This window comes from Amblyomma mixtum, chromosome 3 (genome assembly GCF_055824585.1).
Source record: "Amblyomma mixtum isolate Tamu chromosome 3, ASM5582458v1, whole genome shotgun sequence".
Taxonomy (NCBI): domain Eukaryota; kingdom Metazoa; phylum Arthropoda; class Arachnida; order Ixodida; family Ixodidae; genus Amblyomma; species Amblyomma mixtum.
The window spans coordinates 271,633,669-271,650,965 of NC_143014.1; positions in this window are offsets into that span (position 1 = coordinate 271,633,669).

Here is a 17,297-nt window from a genome sequence, read left to right on the forward strand (position 1 = left end):
ACGCCCCGAAGCGGCATATGGGCTATCATGGGCGCCGTAGTGGAGGGCTCTTGACTTAATTTAGTCCACCTCGTGTTTTTTAACTTGCGCTGACTTCGCATAGCTCACGAGCGTTTTTGTATTTCGCCTCCATCGAAATGCGGCCGCCGCTACCGGTATTGGATCCCGCCAATTTGGGATCAGCAGCCGAGCGCCAAAGCCACTCAGACATCAAGCGGGTACGACGTTTATGGACTCACGGATTCCCTCTTTACTGAGTGCGTTGGGCTCGGCGTACACTTCATATTGATATAGCGGTCTGCAAATTAGTCGAAATTTTTATGTTAATGTTGATATTTACATGTTAAATGTGTTAATTTTTTTAATTATTTCCTTTATGCTGCATGTTGCCTTCGAACTGTATCCATTCAAGGGTAATAAAATTTATAGTGCCTAATTTGGAGCACACTCAGCGCCCAGTTTCAGAATGAGGTCCGGAAAAGCAGAAAATTTATTGATGAATATCTCAAGGCCTATTGTGCTTTCATATGTTCTATAAATTGAGTTTAACTCTCACATATACAGTCTTCAAGACTGCGGTTGCAACATGCAGTGTAATGTCAGTAATCAAACGTTAATTGACAAATTTTGGCTAATTAGTCGCATAACTGTAGCTGCGGTATTGTTGTCTTGTGCGCGCAGAGCCCAAAACATACTCAATGAAGGAAGCATGCACGTCACCATCAGCTTCCCTTTTTTTATAAAACAGCGCAAAGATAAAAAGAATCACTCGTTAGAGCCGCGTGTTGCAGGAAATGTAATTTCACGGCTTCCCTGTGTGACACCAGTGTTTTCGGTACCAAGTGTGACTGTAAGAGAGTTAATTCCATATCCGTAATCAAAGAATGAGCGAATCGTCGGTCACACTCTAGCGCAGTTAGGTGGCCTTACTAGAGCGTTTCTGATCTTCGTGGCATATTGCGCATGACTGATGTTGCGTTTTCCTCGGCTCTTGACTAATACTGTGTTTACAAACATAGGGGCACTCGCGGACTTTGGGGTATCAGCACTCCCGTCGTCTGCCGCAATTTAATGGTTTCGTGCCGTGCTTAGGGGCTGAGCGTTGCTCACGCCTCGTAACACACCAGAAGAAAGTGTAGCCTATTTCAGCTTGCAAATCCGCATCGTTCCAACTTTCCCGAACCCTTGCTTATGGCGGAATTTCAAGCGGGGAAGCACGAACCACTCTCATAAAGCTAAGCTGGCAGTAGAAGATTGCTCCAGAGTGTTTTATTGTTGGCACTATAAGCGCTCATAGAAACACTGCAGCAGCCTCCCCAACGCTCGTCCAGCCGACGTTTCTCAACTGTCGTCTGCTGAAGCGCCGGGAAGAGCCTCAAGACACTCCAAAAAAAAAAAGAAAATAAGAAGCACCCATAGTTCCACACCCCGAGAGTAAACAGGGCAGCTCGAGCGCCACCGGGGTTGTTAACCATTTTTTTGCGTTTCCTTTGTGTGTGTGTGTGTGTGTGCACTTGACAAAAGCCCTGCTAGAGGCAGGGGTTCTTGCCTTCACTGCGTTAATACCTCGTGACATGTTTCAGCCAATCACTGGAGGCTGCCCGCAGTTTGAACTTGCCATCCGCTCAGAGATCGTTGCCTGTCAGACAATAAGTGTGCGGCGGTGATGGCCCTTTTGCGCTTTATCGTTGTGATGCGTTGCCTTCCCACTTCACGATGCAGCGACCAATGACCCGCCATTCTGGTTTGTCACTAAGTCTATTCTTCATCGTGCTACAGTTGCAGCTTCCTGAGCCAACTAGTGGTGGCGTTTCTGATTGGAAATATGTGCGCCTACCTGCGTTTTGATGCACAGGAAATGGCTCACCTAGGCCGAAATCTGTTTGAAGATAACGGGGAATTTTACAAATATTTGTAACTACAGTTTGGCACGGGTTCTGTTGATTTGCTCTTGAAATCTTTGTGCGCATTATGCTATTACTGGCAACGTATCGTATCGTGGGAACTAAAACTTCCCGTTCCTGTTTCTAAAGCTAGTTCACAGAAGCAGATTTTACCAGCGATCAGTCATGCTCCAATGAAAAAATTTTCCCTTTTTCAGGAAACTTGAGGGGTAAATATTGGTGAAAAGAGGATTTTTATCGGGTTTCATGGAATTTTAGCGAGTGAAATTCTCACTTTTTCTAAACTGACGGAGTTTTCAAGCTGTTGCAGGGATAAAGGGCCTGAGTATTTCAGGTCTAATTGAAGGAATTTTTAGATACGGATTGGGATTTGACTTCCAGCGATACCTGCGTCTGGAACATTGAATGTACAGCCGAATACATATATTTTATTAATTCATTTCTGATAGCCTGAGGTCTCTTGAGCAAAATACATGGGGGGGGGGGGGGGGGGGTGGCAATGAAACATAAAGAGCTTAGAATAGCTGTACGCAGACAAAAAATCCAGGTAATTCTGAGTATATAGGCAGTTAGGTGGGAACAGGTAAAAGAAATTGAAAAAAAAAATACATATATAACAAGATAAGCAAATACAGCAGAAATTTGGGAAGGTTAAAACTGACGACACAAAGGAAAGACAAGAGGCATGTCATAAGTGAAAACTTTTAAAATCGCATAACGACCGTCACGACAAAATTGTAACTTTCAAAGCACATAACGGTCCGCACAAGATATCGAAATTTAAAGATCAAAAATAGTTCACCAACCGTTAGAAGATAAAAAACCGGGCGGTCTCTATTGGCAATACGTGCGCACCTCTCTGAAAAATTACAATCTATAGATTTTATTTATTTATTTGTTTATTTATTTATTTATTTATTTATTCGATACTGTCAATCCCATCAGGGATCGTAACAGGGAGGGCATTCAAAAGTACAGAGGCACACAAAAAATAGCAATGGTAATTAATCAAAGTACATAAAAATTTGACACGAGATTATACATTAGAAGATACGTATAACAAATAAACCAGAATGAGGAGCATGTGACATGATTTTGGTGGACAATAATACCACAAGTGAAAACACAAACGGAAGGAATAACTTCGTAATGACATATATGAACTCAATAAATACTAAGATATAAGTAGTTGATTTTCCACACGTGTGCTAAAGGAATTTAATAATGGATTGCTAACAATGGATGTGTTCAAGGTGTTCCATTCGCGTATAGCACAAGGGAAGTATGAATATTTGAAAGTGTCAGTACGGAATGAAAACTCGTTTAGAGTGTGTATGTGTTTATTACGTGTTTGTCGCGTTTGTGATTTTGATATGTATCTTGAAGTGTCGACTTTAGTTGATTGTGTACGAATTGATACATGGTTTTAAGGCGCGCTAGTTTTGCTCTGTTTTGAAGGGTTAGTAGTCCTGCGTGTTTGAGTAGTTCTGTTGGTGAGTCTGTCAACCTGTGTTTATTAAATATACAACTGACCACCTTCCTCTGCATTGCTTCTATTTGTTTAGTAAGATGGCCTTACTATCAGCGCCTTTATATCCCGTCCACTCTTCCCGTCTAGTTTAGACTGTTACAGAGACTTCTATTACATAAGCAAAGCTCAGAGCAGTTTACTTACTGTGACGATAAATTCTAGGAATAAACGGAAATCATTTGGTTGCCCTGCGAGGTCCTTTGGGGACCATATACAATGCTAGTCGTTTCGCAAAAGAGGAGGACTTTCATCGGCATTGGTCTGGTGATACTCTGCGCTTCCGCTGGTGTGAACTTTTCTGCATATTTTTTTTTTCTGTGCGTCAGTTGATATTCAGTCTGGCATGGTACGTCTCAGCGAAAAAGTGTCCGTCCTGGGCCGTTGGGTTTCTCTGCAGCCTGCTCAATAAAAAACATTCAAAGCTATTGTTTATGACTTCATCATTTAATTACAGCGTGGCGCTCCTACATATGCCTGTCATGTTTCATTACCGCCTCCGAAATCGCCACGTAAGAGGCCACCATAGAAAACACTTTAGATTCCAGCCAGGATGGCTGCCAGTTCTGTCACCAAGCCACCGTGTGTGCCAGCAGCAACTTGTGGGACGTTGCCTGCGACATCGTGACCGAAAAACTGCTGAATTTACCAACCCAGATTCGTCACCTACAGATACCATGCGTGAAGGTCTCCTCCAGCAAGAACGTCGACTGAAAGAACATCAGGCCATGACTTGAGGCGAAAACAGTCCAGAGGCAGCCCGCGTCGAGAGCTGTATGTACCGCAGCCGTCACTGTGAGCCCTACCCGCCCGTGGTTCGCCAAGACAGTGCGATGATGTCTCTTTCCCGTGGTGTCGCCATTTATGACCTCGTCCATGTAAATTCAGGAATTCTTCTGCATTTACCTTAATACAGCGCTATTTTCCCAGTTAATACCACTCAGTCTTTTGGTACCACGTTAACAATTGCATGTTAATTTAGAGCACGACTGCGAAAAAATATTACAGCACTACATAGGCTTGAGCAGAAAGCTGTTCGCAGCATTAGTAACGTCTCTTACAATCCCCCCTTTCTCTTATTACTTAGGACAAGTTAATTAGCATAAAACAACTGCAAAATTACCATCTGTTACCTAATACATTTTCCAAACACATAGTATGATGACTTTCTGAAAAAATTGGGTGCCTTTGCATTGCAAAGTCATAAAATCAAACTCGGGGCATATGAGAATGGTGTGTGCCGCGAACGCGCACCATTTATATTTTCCAAACATTAACGTACTATCTACCACGACCTAAAAAAATATTATATTTATTCCACCGGAGTAACACTTGCGACACTGTGTAAAATTTTTATACTAACCAGTTTCCGTAACATTTGCTCGCTTATCTAGTGTTCTTGTCGCGTAAAATATGCTTATGAGAATGCCGACCGCATATCTCATATTGTTTGCACAACACCCCCCGAAGTTTTCTGAGCGCTGTATTCCCCCTCCCCACCTCATTTCGGCGTTTTTTTTTTTCACCCGTACTGTTTACGCACAGCGCCGACATATTAACATGTAAAAACGAAAATAAGAGCGTCGGTTTGTTGATAAAATAGTTCCTGTTCTAAACACCAGATGGCACCGCTACGTTGAGTTATCGTTATATAAACTATCACGAAAATAGAAAATGCATTTTTTTAAAGCGCTGCTGCGGTCGGGCGCTGGTTGGCATGCATGGGTCAGAAGTTTTGACATGCCATTCGTTCGCAGTTGCTGACTTTGTTGCGGAGCAGAAGCTTTTGTGCTGTTTACTGTGTGAAAATATTATAAATACCCGCGATTCTTGGTACGAGTGTTTCTTTTTGTGAGAAAATAAATATTCTTTACGAATAAAGTCCTCGGAGTCCTGTGTGCATTCGCGTTTTCATGTAGATATTACAGTGAAAGAAACAACTACCCCTTCGGCTTTATTACAGCTGAAAAATGACGAAAGAATTCTTTGGGCGCAGGTTCTCTTCGTATTTTTTTTTTTTTTACCGACGGTGCATAACACCCCCGAAATATATTTCTGGCTCGCCACTGGTAGATACCTCATAAATTTGGTGCGCACCTGTTAGCCGTATTTTTCTATTTTTAGAGCTGCTCGGAAAGCAGTGCCTCCCGAATTCCTCCAAAATTCCACTTCCAAACACTTCCAAAATTCCAAACACTTGCGACACTGTGTAAAATTTTTATACTAACCAGTTTCCGTAACATTTGCTCGCTTATCTAGTGTTCTTGTCGCGTAAAATATGCTTATGAGAATGCCGACCGCATATCTCATATTGTTTGCATTTCTAACAATGAATCTCAATCTGAAATTTTTATACAATGATTGTTATTCTGTTCCGGCACGTCGTATTTCATCTGCAATGTCGCCGCTGCAAAAATGCCTCTAACATTTAGTAAAACTGTGCGGGTAGCTTTCTTTCGGGGACAATGGACACGATGTTGCACCTGGGCAATGGACACCAGGAAGGATACGCACAGCGCAAATCCTAATTTGTCTCCGGCAGGTTAAAGTCGCGGCGCATGGCAACGTTAGTGTAGTGTTTGCGATGCTCATGCAGGAAATCACGCAATGTTTCTAGTAAATTCATGTGTCAGGAGGAGAGTTTAAACTAATCACATTTATTTATTTATAATGAACCGTGAGTTGACGTTCAGGAGTAAAACTGAGTCTAGACCAAATTTATCCTCCTGTAGTTGTAGGGATGCAGCTCCGTCTATTACCAGGAGGAAAATGTGCCTCTGCGTTAGTTTATGCACCATTTAAAGAAGCATGAATGCCGGAATAATGTGGTCCTGTGTTTCACTTGGCTGTTGTTGGGCATGCAACGTGCATTGAGCCCTAAATATACTACTGTTCTCGAGGCTCACTTGTGTGCTCAGATGTCTTTTTTTTTTTCCAACAGTGAGAAGCGCACCATTAAAACAATTTATTCTGCGCCCAGAGGAGAGCATCGCGATACTGTTACCGATTCCAAGGAAAAGTCCACGTCTTCGTCCAAAAATTAGCCAAGCCAAATACGAAATCTCATTTTCTCGGCATTCCCGCAGTGAATGAAGCGCTCTTTATCAAACTCGCCACTTTTCCCTCTAAGTAATTTTAGGACACTCTACGATGAGAGATCATTGCTGAAAGAAGCATCGGAAAGTGGTCGTTTGGGGCGCACCTGCCATCGCGCAGACACAGGTACTTTGCATTTGTGTCCCATTGGAATAGTTTTTCGTTAAACGTTACCTTATCAAATTAAAGTCCAACTTTGTCGCCTTAGGACTTACGTTCTTTCATCCTACAGCAGAGCTTCTTTTCGGAATGAATGCACGCACGGCGAAAGATCTCCAGAGGTACTTATGCTTGTCACGCATTCATAAGTTTACTGCAATTTTTGAGGCTCCTGGCCCTGCCTCTTCCGCCGTCCAACTTTTAGATAGTCGGTCGATTCCTGTTCTGAATGGGTCCCCAACTCTATCAAATTTTTCAATGGCTACACCCGGGAGCTTGTAAATGTCGTCTTTGGAAACAGTCTTTTCGAGGGTTTGCTATTGCTCTACCTTTGTGCCTTCGATACTGCAAACAATCAAAATGTTCCTCCGGTTTTCTACATCATCCCCCTTCGAGATTAGGTGGCGTGTGGTACTTTCAAACATTGACATTCGGCGTCAAGAGCAAGCGAAATCCGCTGAAATGCTGCGGCGCTCACATCTGATGCACAACCGGCCCGACCGCGAAATTATGGCAACTCACCTACCCAGCCCCTAGCTAGGGGGCTGTCCACTCATCCACCGCCACCTTCGATCCCCCGCCCACCTTCACCCTGCAGAAGCGCCACCCAATATAGGGTGAGCGAATAGCTCTCTTTCGACACTGAGTCGAATACGAAAAGTCTAGCCAAAAACCGCATCGAATAGAAACGGATATTGGTACGATTATTTGCTACTTGTGCGAATGTTCGGACCACCAAATGAATATTCATGCAGGCAGAAGAACGAAGAGACAGTGGCAGCTTATTTAAAGCTGTAGCTGCCGAAAGACGCAACAGTGATGTCCACTATACAGCATGCAGCATGAAGTCAGTATATTAACCCTGTAACCATCATGAAAATTAAAGCAGTCAAACCTTTCGTTACTGACGACAACAACGAACAAACTAGCACCACAAGTCAGTAGATGAGAGCGACAAGAGTTATGAGCCATGGCCTCCAATATTAGGCATCAAGGCAGGGTTTGCTAAACCTGGTTGGACCCTGGCGCATTACTGAATCTTGGCGGTAATATCTTTTAGAATCATCAACGCCGCCACACAAATGAAATCGCGTCGCGGCGCTGAACGTGCAGACCAATTGCGACAGCCTGCTGCTAAGAGTCAGAGTTTCAGAAGCCCCCTTTCTGAAAAAGCCGTCGGTGAAACCTGCGGCGTGGCCTAATAAGAAAATCGTGTTTATTATTCGAAAACTATTTGAAAACGCTGTAGCAGAACGTTCTTATGGGCTAGGTGGTTGATTTTCATAAAAAGCGGAACTGCGTGACTGTGACGGGACAGGAGACAGAGACGAAAACGACACCACGGGCGCAGACCTCCGAATGTTTATTCATGAGTGAAAGCACATGTTGTATAAGCGCAGAACGGAAGCGCACCACCACCTTCGTCATTCGCAGAGTTACTGATATAAGATAGCACACAGTGATCATATTCTTCTTTCCTTGGGTAAACGAAAACAGGAAAACCAAAACCGCATCATAGCGGGAGGCTATATTAAACAAGTGGACAACGACACATCGTGTCTCTAGGATCTTCATGCCAAAGCAAGAAAGCAAAAAAAAAACATGTATCTAAATTTATAGTCAACTTGATTAAAATAAAACGCGGAGCGGCATTGTAACTGGCAGAATGGAAAACAACAATTTACAAAAATAAAGGCGTTGGTGATAGGATAAATGCATGGTATAAAGCATGCAAATACAAGCATGATAGGATGCAAACAACATAGAACAAGTGTATAGATGAACATTAAAAACAGATGAAATACATAACGAATATATACTTCCTACCATACTTTTATACTATCACCAACACCTTTATTTGCGTTCATTGTTGTTTTCCATTCTGTCATTTACAGCGTCACCCGCGTTTTATTTTAACCATGTTGATTGTTAGTTTCGATCTTGTTTCTTTTTTAACCGGCTAACCCGCAAGAACGTTCTACTACTCCATAGTTCTTATACCCTGGACCCCGTATTCTGAATTCAAACTAAGAAAGATGCTACAATTCCGTGCGTGAACCTCATCACCGTGACTGCCTGCCACTCTCGGGTTCTGGCGTACTGCTTGAAACGCGTTAGTACCCCCCCCCCCCCCCCGCCTCCAAGTCCAAGTATTTTTCGGAGAGCTGAAACCATCCTGGGGCCTCGTCAGGAGGATATGAAAGGTGTGGAAATCGAAGTGCTGGGGACATGTGAGGCTCTATTCCGACTGGCTGCAGGCTTCCCTTCAACATGAGGTAGATGCTTTCGTCACTGCTACCCGTTTCACTGAGTACAGGAGCCTCGTAGCGAGTGACACAGAGTTCCTGTCGTAGCGTGCGAGACTAGCCCTTCCACAAAACCTCACGGCGCACCGCCTCCTAGCACCGTCACTGTCCTTGAAGAGGCCGCACAACCTGGAAACGTACAGCGGATCCTGGAAAAAGGCCCCTAGTTCTCCTTCAAGCGGTCACGCCTCGTCGCCATTGTGCGACGAGTGCTGGAGCGTGTTCCGGAGAAGGAGCGGGAGCGAGTCATCGGTAGCGGAGTGGACTGCCTGCAGCGCTCTGTAAGTGAGATGCCAGCTAAAAAGCCATCCATCAAGAAAGTAGTGACCTATGACCTACTTGAAAGAAAATGGTCTCACTGTCGTCCAATTGAACAAGGAAGGCGGCTTCGTCGTCTTATCTGTGGGTTCATTTGACAAAACGGCCACAGAAGCTATAAAAAAGAACTTTAAGCCAACAGAATTCTTCTATAAAAAAATCAAAAAAGCAAAAGCACTCAAGAATTTGAACCTGGAAGCATTGGACAAAAAGTTTGAGAAGAACGAAGCTATTAATCTCCGTGTGTTCTTTAATGGCAAAAGCTACAAAACAGAGTGCCTGCTGCGAGCTACTGTTTCTGAAAAAAAAACTTGGCAAACGATAACTAGGGAGTGCTTACAATGCAACCTTTAAAATATTGTTTAAAAGGACGAACTTTTAGTTCGAAGCTAAAGTGAAGTAAAGTGCTTGGATCAAGGCCCCCGACAGCAACAACAGCTTTTTCTATCGATGTCGAGGACCTTTATTTATTCGGTACCACATGTCGGCTCGTTCGATGCCATGCGCCAAAAAAAAATACACGAAAATGGCGAAGTAGGTTTTCAGAATAGGGCACCTTCGGGCACAGAGCATATTCTAGAGTTCTGAGGTTATGTCTCAGCTCCCCTGCTATTGAATCCAAAAGGAAAATATTTTGTTCAGAAAAGCTGCAATTTGTATCGGTTCATGTGTAGCACCTGTCCTTGGTGATAATTACTTCTCAGTGTTTCATCAGCGTGTCGAAAAAAGATTTTCCCGCTCCAGGTTTCGGGTGTTTTCATATTTGTGGATGAATATCTCGTTGTATTTAACCTGTCCTCTGAAGATAACCTTGACGTGGTCGTCACTAACGTTCTACGAATATTTACCCTCCTCCGGGGGCTTCACTTTCACCTACGTGTTGGACATTGAAAGTAGACTGCAATACCTTGATTTTAAGATTGAATTTGTGGCTGAACCTATTTGCTGGCCGTACACCCCAAGAACAAAAAAAGAACCCACTGCCGTTTGGAAGCGCACAATCCAGTCTGGCAAAACGAGCTAACGTAAGCTTGCTGTAAAGACAAGCTCAGTACAGTGCTTCAGAAGTACTGTGTTTTAATTCGTTGCGTTGGTTACCCTCCCCACCTGATCACCCCAGCGTGTGAGAGTTTGTTACAGAAGTTGAAAGGCCGCAAGAAGACAACGAAAGTTCGAAGAAAAAGCCGCTGCACCTGATGCTGTGTACATACACTGTGTCACACAACATCAAAAAAGTGGCAAACCAACCCGGTGTCAGGATGGTTTGCTCGGCACTATGCACGCTGAATAGATTAGGGCCTTTGGTATCTAAAGAAAAGAAAAGCAGTCCGCTGTGTATTATGGCTCCCCCCAAAAAAGTTCACGAAGTGCGCCTCAGGTATTGTGTACAAAATTCCTCTCATATTTGACAGGTGTTACTTGATCAGACTTGTAGATGATTTAATGAACGGGCACGTGAAAATGGCCTGGCAATAAAGAATAGCTCTGGAGGTCACCTAACGCACTCTTGTAGGAATTGTGACGGCAAGAATATGGGTACTAAAAAAGTGGTTTAAACTGCGTTCTTACGTAAGACCATGTTTTTTTTTCGGGTCAAAAGAGAAGACCGAAGTTTTTACATTATCAAAACTGGTAAAATATGTGTCAGGACTCCGTATATTTCGATTTCACAGAATGAAATTTTCTTTACAACGCTACTTATAATTTTGTGATCTGCTTCATGTAGCGCATTTGGCGGTAAATTGTTTTTCAGACCTGAAAATGTATTCTTTCATCTGATTTTAATGTTCATCTACAGACACGTTCCATGTCATTTCTATCCTGTCATGTTTGTTTTTGCACACTTCATACCGTGTTTTTTATCCTATCACCATCGCCTTTATCTTTGTTTGTTGTATTTTTTTCATTTTATTTATTTATTTGTTTCTACATACTGCAGCTTCTAGCGAGGCTATTGCAGGAGTCGGGTAGAATACAAAGAAACAACACTACAAAGAGCAATACAAAGAAGTAAAGAACGCAATCATACAACATTAGGAACAGGGTAGTAATAATTCTTCTAATGATAAAGAACGGAAGTTGCCGGCAAAGGAATTTCGAACTTGAATGGTATGAGGGAAAAAGCTGTACTTAAAGAAGTTAGTGCGGGCTTAAAATGGCGATATGTTTAGGACGTGGTGGCTCTTTGTAGATGAAGGTTTTAAAAATGTCAGATAATTTATTTAGTGAAGAAAAACAAGATGAATTGACTAAAGTGCACATGATTTTGAGGCATTCAAGATGACGACTAGTGGCAAGGGTAGTGAGGCCTAGTTGGGGAAGAAAAATAGAAGGCGAAAAACTCATGTCAAATCTCCTGCAAACAAAGCGCACGGCCTTCTTTTGCACAGATTCCAGTTGGTTGATCCCCCACTGCTAACAGGGGTTCCAAACAACATAAGCTTACTCGAGGATGGGCCGAATGCGTGTTTTATAATGTTTCGAGGAAGATATATTTACAGTTATATTTACACAAGCGAAGGAAACAGCTGCGAGCGGCGCCAGAACACAGCGAGAACTTCGTATTCGTCTTCGTCTGCCTTCAGCCCGTGCAATCTCTCATTGTCGTCGTCGTCTACTACCCGCGCATGACCTCGGCTGCTGAAACGCTGTCTCGGTGACGTATGAACGTTACGGTACGGTTTAAGGCGGCATACATGGAAGATGTCTGTGGTGGGGCCGAAGGATGATAGTGAGGACGCAAGGGGAGCACTTTCATAGTTCCCGTCGGTGACATGGCGCACCACACAGTAAGGGCCACGGTAGTGAGAAAGAAGCTTCGCGGAGAGACCGACGCGGGGAGAAGGCGACCACAGAAGGACGAGTGATCATTGGTTGTAGTCGACTGCGCGGCGATGGCGGTCGTAGGCGGACTTTTGGGAAGCTTGAAAGGCATGGAGCCGACTACGGGCTATATGGCGCTGCAGATTGGCCTGGGCGATGACGTCTCGTGCGTAAGCAGCTGTGGGGACTGGAGAAGGCGACACTAGTGTGTCCAAATGCAAGGTGGGGTACCTACCAAACAAAAGGTAGAGAAAGGAGAATAGCGTGTTCGGCCATGCCGGGAAGAGTTATATGCTAAGGTCACATAAGGCAAGGCTGCATCCCAATATCGGTCGTTTGGCGAGACGCACATTGCTAACATGTCGATGAGCATGCGGTTGAGTTTCGCAGTAAGCTCGTTCGTTTGTGAACGGTATGCTGTCGCGAGCTGGTGGTGCTGTGTGGCACGCGAACGAATAATGTCCTGAACTACTCTGGCGAGAAAATAACAACCGCGGCCGGTGAGTAGTTGACGAGGAGCGCAATGGTGAAGAATGACGCTTTGTAGAAGGGAATCGGTGACATCGGTAGCGCAGCTGATAGGCAAAGCACACGTGATGGCGTACCGAGTCGTATAATCAGTTGCGCCAGCGATCCACTTGATGGCGGAGAGGGACGTGGAAAAGGGCCAAGAAGTTTGAGGTCAACTCAGTGAAAAGGTGTCGTAGGTACGTCGATGGGTTGTAGAAGACTGGCAAGCAAAGTGGAAAGCCTTTTCCGACGTTGACACAAGTCGCAAGCGGCCACGTAACGCTCGACGGAGCGACACAGACCAGCCCAAAAGAAGCAGTGCCGGACCCGAGCGTACGTGCGGGACACACAAAGGCGGCCGGCAGTAGGCATATCGTGGAATTCTTCAATGACAGAAGAGCGTAGACGTTGGGGAATGACGAGCAGCAGCGGAGGGCCATCGGAGCGTAGGTTGCGGTGATATAAAATGCCATTCCGGAGCACATAAACTTTTAGAGGCGAAGCTCGGTTTGCAGAGCTGAGGCCATGAAAGATTGGTCGTAAGGATGAGTCATGGCGCCTTTCATTGCTGATATCGGTGAGATCAGAGATCGCTAAGAGGCAGGGCAGGGTCTCAGCTTCTTTCATTTATTTATTTATTTGAATTTCCTGCAGCGCCGTGAAAGCATAATTGCAGGGGGGGGGGGTACATACTACATACATGTCAAACAAACAACATGGGCTACGCAATCAGTGATACATGGCAATGAAGAAGAAAATAGAAAGAAAGTAGTGGCATCAACTGTGTGTACACATCTGTCAGGTTTACGGGGGGTACCAACGCAAAACATCGAAAAGGCGATAAAGTATATAAGTGAGCATTCACGCACGCCTCAGGCTCGACAACAGTGCACAAAAAGCATTCTCAGACCCACATTCTAGGTCAGGTGGCTCCACAGGGTATCTGGATAAACATTCAGCGTCCTGGTGGTAGCGGCCTGACTTGCACACGACAGAGTATGAATATTCTTGGAGGTGCAGTGCCCAGCGACCAAGACAACCGGTGAGCTTTTTTAGTGACGACAGCCAACAGAGAGTGTGGTGATGAGTGACAAGTGCGAATGAATGGCCGAACAGGTAGGGTCTGAATTTAGCTACTGCCCAGACAAGGGCGAGACACTCGCGCTCAGTAATGAATTTCGAATAACACCATCTGTCGGGCTAGTTGGTTGCGATCCATATGTATCAGCAGCGCGAACACCACACAGGAAGAAGACACAGGAAGAAGAACACCACACCTTCTTCTCCTTCTTCTTCCTGTGTGGTGTTCGCGCTGCTGATACAAATGAATTTCGCTCTGCAGTGGAAAGTAGGCGGCTGGCATGAGCGATGACTCTATCTTGACCTTGTTGACGTTGGGATACCACGGTGCCGATCCCATATCCGGAGGCGTCGGTGCGAAATTCTGTGAGATCCGACGGGGCCAAAGTGGGCCAAGATGGGCGGAGTGGTCAGCAAATGGACGAGGGAGGAAAATGAGTTCTCTAGGGCAGGGCCCAAGATAAAGGGTGAGTCGTTCGTAAGAAGGTCGGTGAGGGGACGAGCGATGCCGGCCAAATCTTTGATAAAACGGCGAAAATACGAGCACAAACCGACAAAGCTACGCACATTTTTCGACGACCTTGGAAGACGGAAGACGCCATGGGCGTCCGGAGGGGGGGGCAAGGGGGGGCGGCTGCACCCCCCTGGAAAATCACTCACTCGAACCGTGAGTGATGGCCGCACGCCAGGGGCGGTGGTGCGCTCAGCCAAAAGGGTAAAAGCAGCCCCGCTTCGACGCTTGGTCACATCTGCGAAATGCCGCGTCGTTCCGCCGTTTTCAAACCACGCCACCGCCAGCTCTGCTGAAGGACGACCTGTTGCAGACATGCAGCGGCACCGGCGAGCATGTGTTTCGAGATGGGTGTCTGTTTCTTTGATCTCTAGAGAGATAGCGACACGGAGGCAGACAGTGCACAGGGCACAGGTGGTGGTGGTGGTAGTGGTTTATTTTTAAAAAAATAAATAAAAATAAAAAGTGAAGCAAAAGAGTGTTGCCGGCCGCGGCAATTGCTAATATCTTAAGCACCCGAGCTGCAGCCGGCGGAAACGAAAGGGAAAGGGAGAGGATAGTGAGGAGAAGTATAGAGGGGAGCGACAGCGAGAAAGGACAGGGGAGAGCTTTGTACACTATTTACAAAATACAAAAGTAATCAAGTTCGCGCCGCTCGCGCGCTAAGAGGGCACAGGTCGCTCGCTAGAATCAGGATACGTTCGTACGCCGGCCACCGATGAATTCTTGAGGGGGGAAGGACAAATCAGCCGTGTCCACCCCCGCTTTGTCGGGCTGCTCAGGGGCAAGCGGGCGACGAGTTGGCGCCGCCGCCGCTCGCTGTCTCCTCCGATCCACGGGAGAGCTCAGTGCGGTAGAAGCGCCGCTTTCAGAACCTTCGGCAAAGGGGATTAGCTGCTTTTGTTCACGGCGACGCAGTCTCCAGAGGCGCCCCCACACCAGCGTTCCTTGCGTCTTCTCCGAAAACCAGCGCCTTTGGTCAACGCAGCCCGATGGCGCCTGCCTGGCTCGCCTGTCACCTCTGGCTGGGCCTCAAATCACAACAGCGCCCATGTACTGTGCGTGTCAGTGCATGGTAAAGAGACCCAGGTGGTCGACATTATCCGAAACTCTGTACTACTCCGTCCCTTATAGCCTGAGTCGTTTTGGGGCTCTGAACCCCATAAAAACACAAAAACAAATTTTCCGACCGAATTAGTTGCGGGTGTCCCTTCCCCTCGGAAGTCGCGCGGCGTTCCTTACACCCCAAAAGTGCGCATTCGTGGATATTGTGGCAAGTAAGCCCTTGCACATGTGCGCGCCTCTGTGTTTGTGCTTCGGTGTTTTTAGTGGCGGGTTGTCAACGAAGGTGAGAACAACCAAGACAGCGGACGAGAAAACGACGAGCGACGAGCAGTGTGTGTGCCGTTGCTCGACTGTGCGGATGCGCGAGCAAGATGGAGCGAGGTGTATGAAGCTGCGAGCGTGCATTTATCTTGTAAATAAGTTTTCGTTGTATATAGTCATCTTTTGTTTTCAACGTACTCGTTCAACCATTTTTCCAATCAATATATATGATGACTGTGCACTGAGAGCGTGTAATGAAGCACAGAAATGAATTTATCACCCGTGTAACTACGCAATTCGCCCAGAAAAATCCGAGGCGCCTACAGTTGCTGTTCAAGGAAGACTGACTGAGTGACTGTAGTTGCGTGTTTGTGAACATATTGCGCTGTGTGCTGGTCATCAATTCGGGTGAGTCGAGAACCCGTATGCAGTAAGACAGAGCACTTCGAGTATTGATAGTATCTTTTTGCATTTTTATTAATTTTAATTGTTTCTTTGTTGATAAACTCCAATGTATCTCTACAATCCGCGCTTTAATTTGCTGCTTGTAATTTTCTTTCATGTGTGTATTTTACTTATTTTTTATTTATATATAAATAAATAAATTTACTCCGCAAATAGTGCCTTTTCGCTACGAATATACCCCCCCCCCCTCCGGCGCCAACAACCAATGGGCCCCCCCCTGAAAAAAATTCTGCGGACGCCCTTGGAAGACGCACGCACATCTTTGACGGTTTGAATTTTGACTGGATCTAGGCGTACACCAGAAGCGTCAACAAGGTGTCCGAGAACAGTCAGTTGGCGGCGACCGAATTTGCATTTCGATGAGCTGAGCTGGAGTCCGGCGTTACGGAACACTGTCAGAATACTGGTGAGGCGTTCGAGGTGCATGGCAAAAGTAGGCGAGAAAACCACAACATCGTCTAGGTAACAGAGGCAGGTGGACCATTTAAAGCCGCGAAGAAGCGAGTCCATCATTCATTCGAAGGTAGCCGGTGCGTTACAGAGTCCGAATGGCATGACTAAAATGATATAGGCCATCAGGCGTCACGAAGGCAAATTTTTCGCGGTCCTTTTTATCAACGGCAATTTGCCAGTATCCCGACCGAAGATCGATTGAGGAGAAATATTTTGTGCCGTGGAGGCAATCTAATGCATCATCCATCCTTAGGAAAGCATATATGTCCTTTTTTGGTGATGTGGTTTAGGTGCCGGTCATGAACGCAGAAGCGCCAGCTGCCGTCCTTCTTTTTACCAGGACGACTGGTAAAGCCCTACGGCTTGACGAGGGCTCCATGATGTTTTTTGCGAGCATCTTGTCCACCTGTTGATTTATGACTGTGTGCTCAGCGCTGGACACTCCGTAAAGACATCTGTGGAGAGAAGCGGCATCACCAGTGTTTATGCGATGCGTCACCACAGACGTACGAGCCAAAACACAGGCACCAAAGTCGAAGATGTCGCGAAAAAATGATAGGCACCTAAGTTCGTGAGCTTGTGTCGGTGGTAGGTCAGAAGCGGTCATGCTGGCGTATTCTTCCGTTGGTTTCTTACTTGATGCATTGATGAGTCGAAGGTACAGCCGGCCAAATCTTTAGCTGGCGTGCTTGACGGCCGCGTTTTCCGTGCTCCTACAGCTTATGACGTGGCAAACTTGCGAAAATATGAAATCTAAGCACAGGCTCACTAAGCCCATGCGTAATATTCAGCTTTCCGCAAGTTTTCGTAGCAAAGCG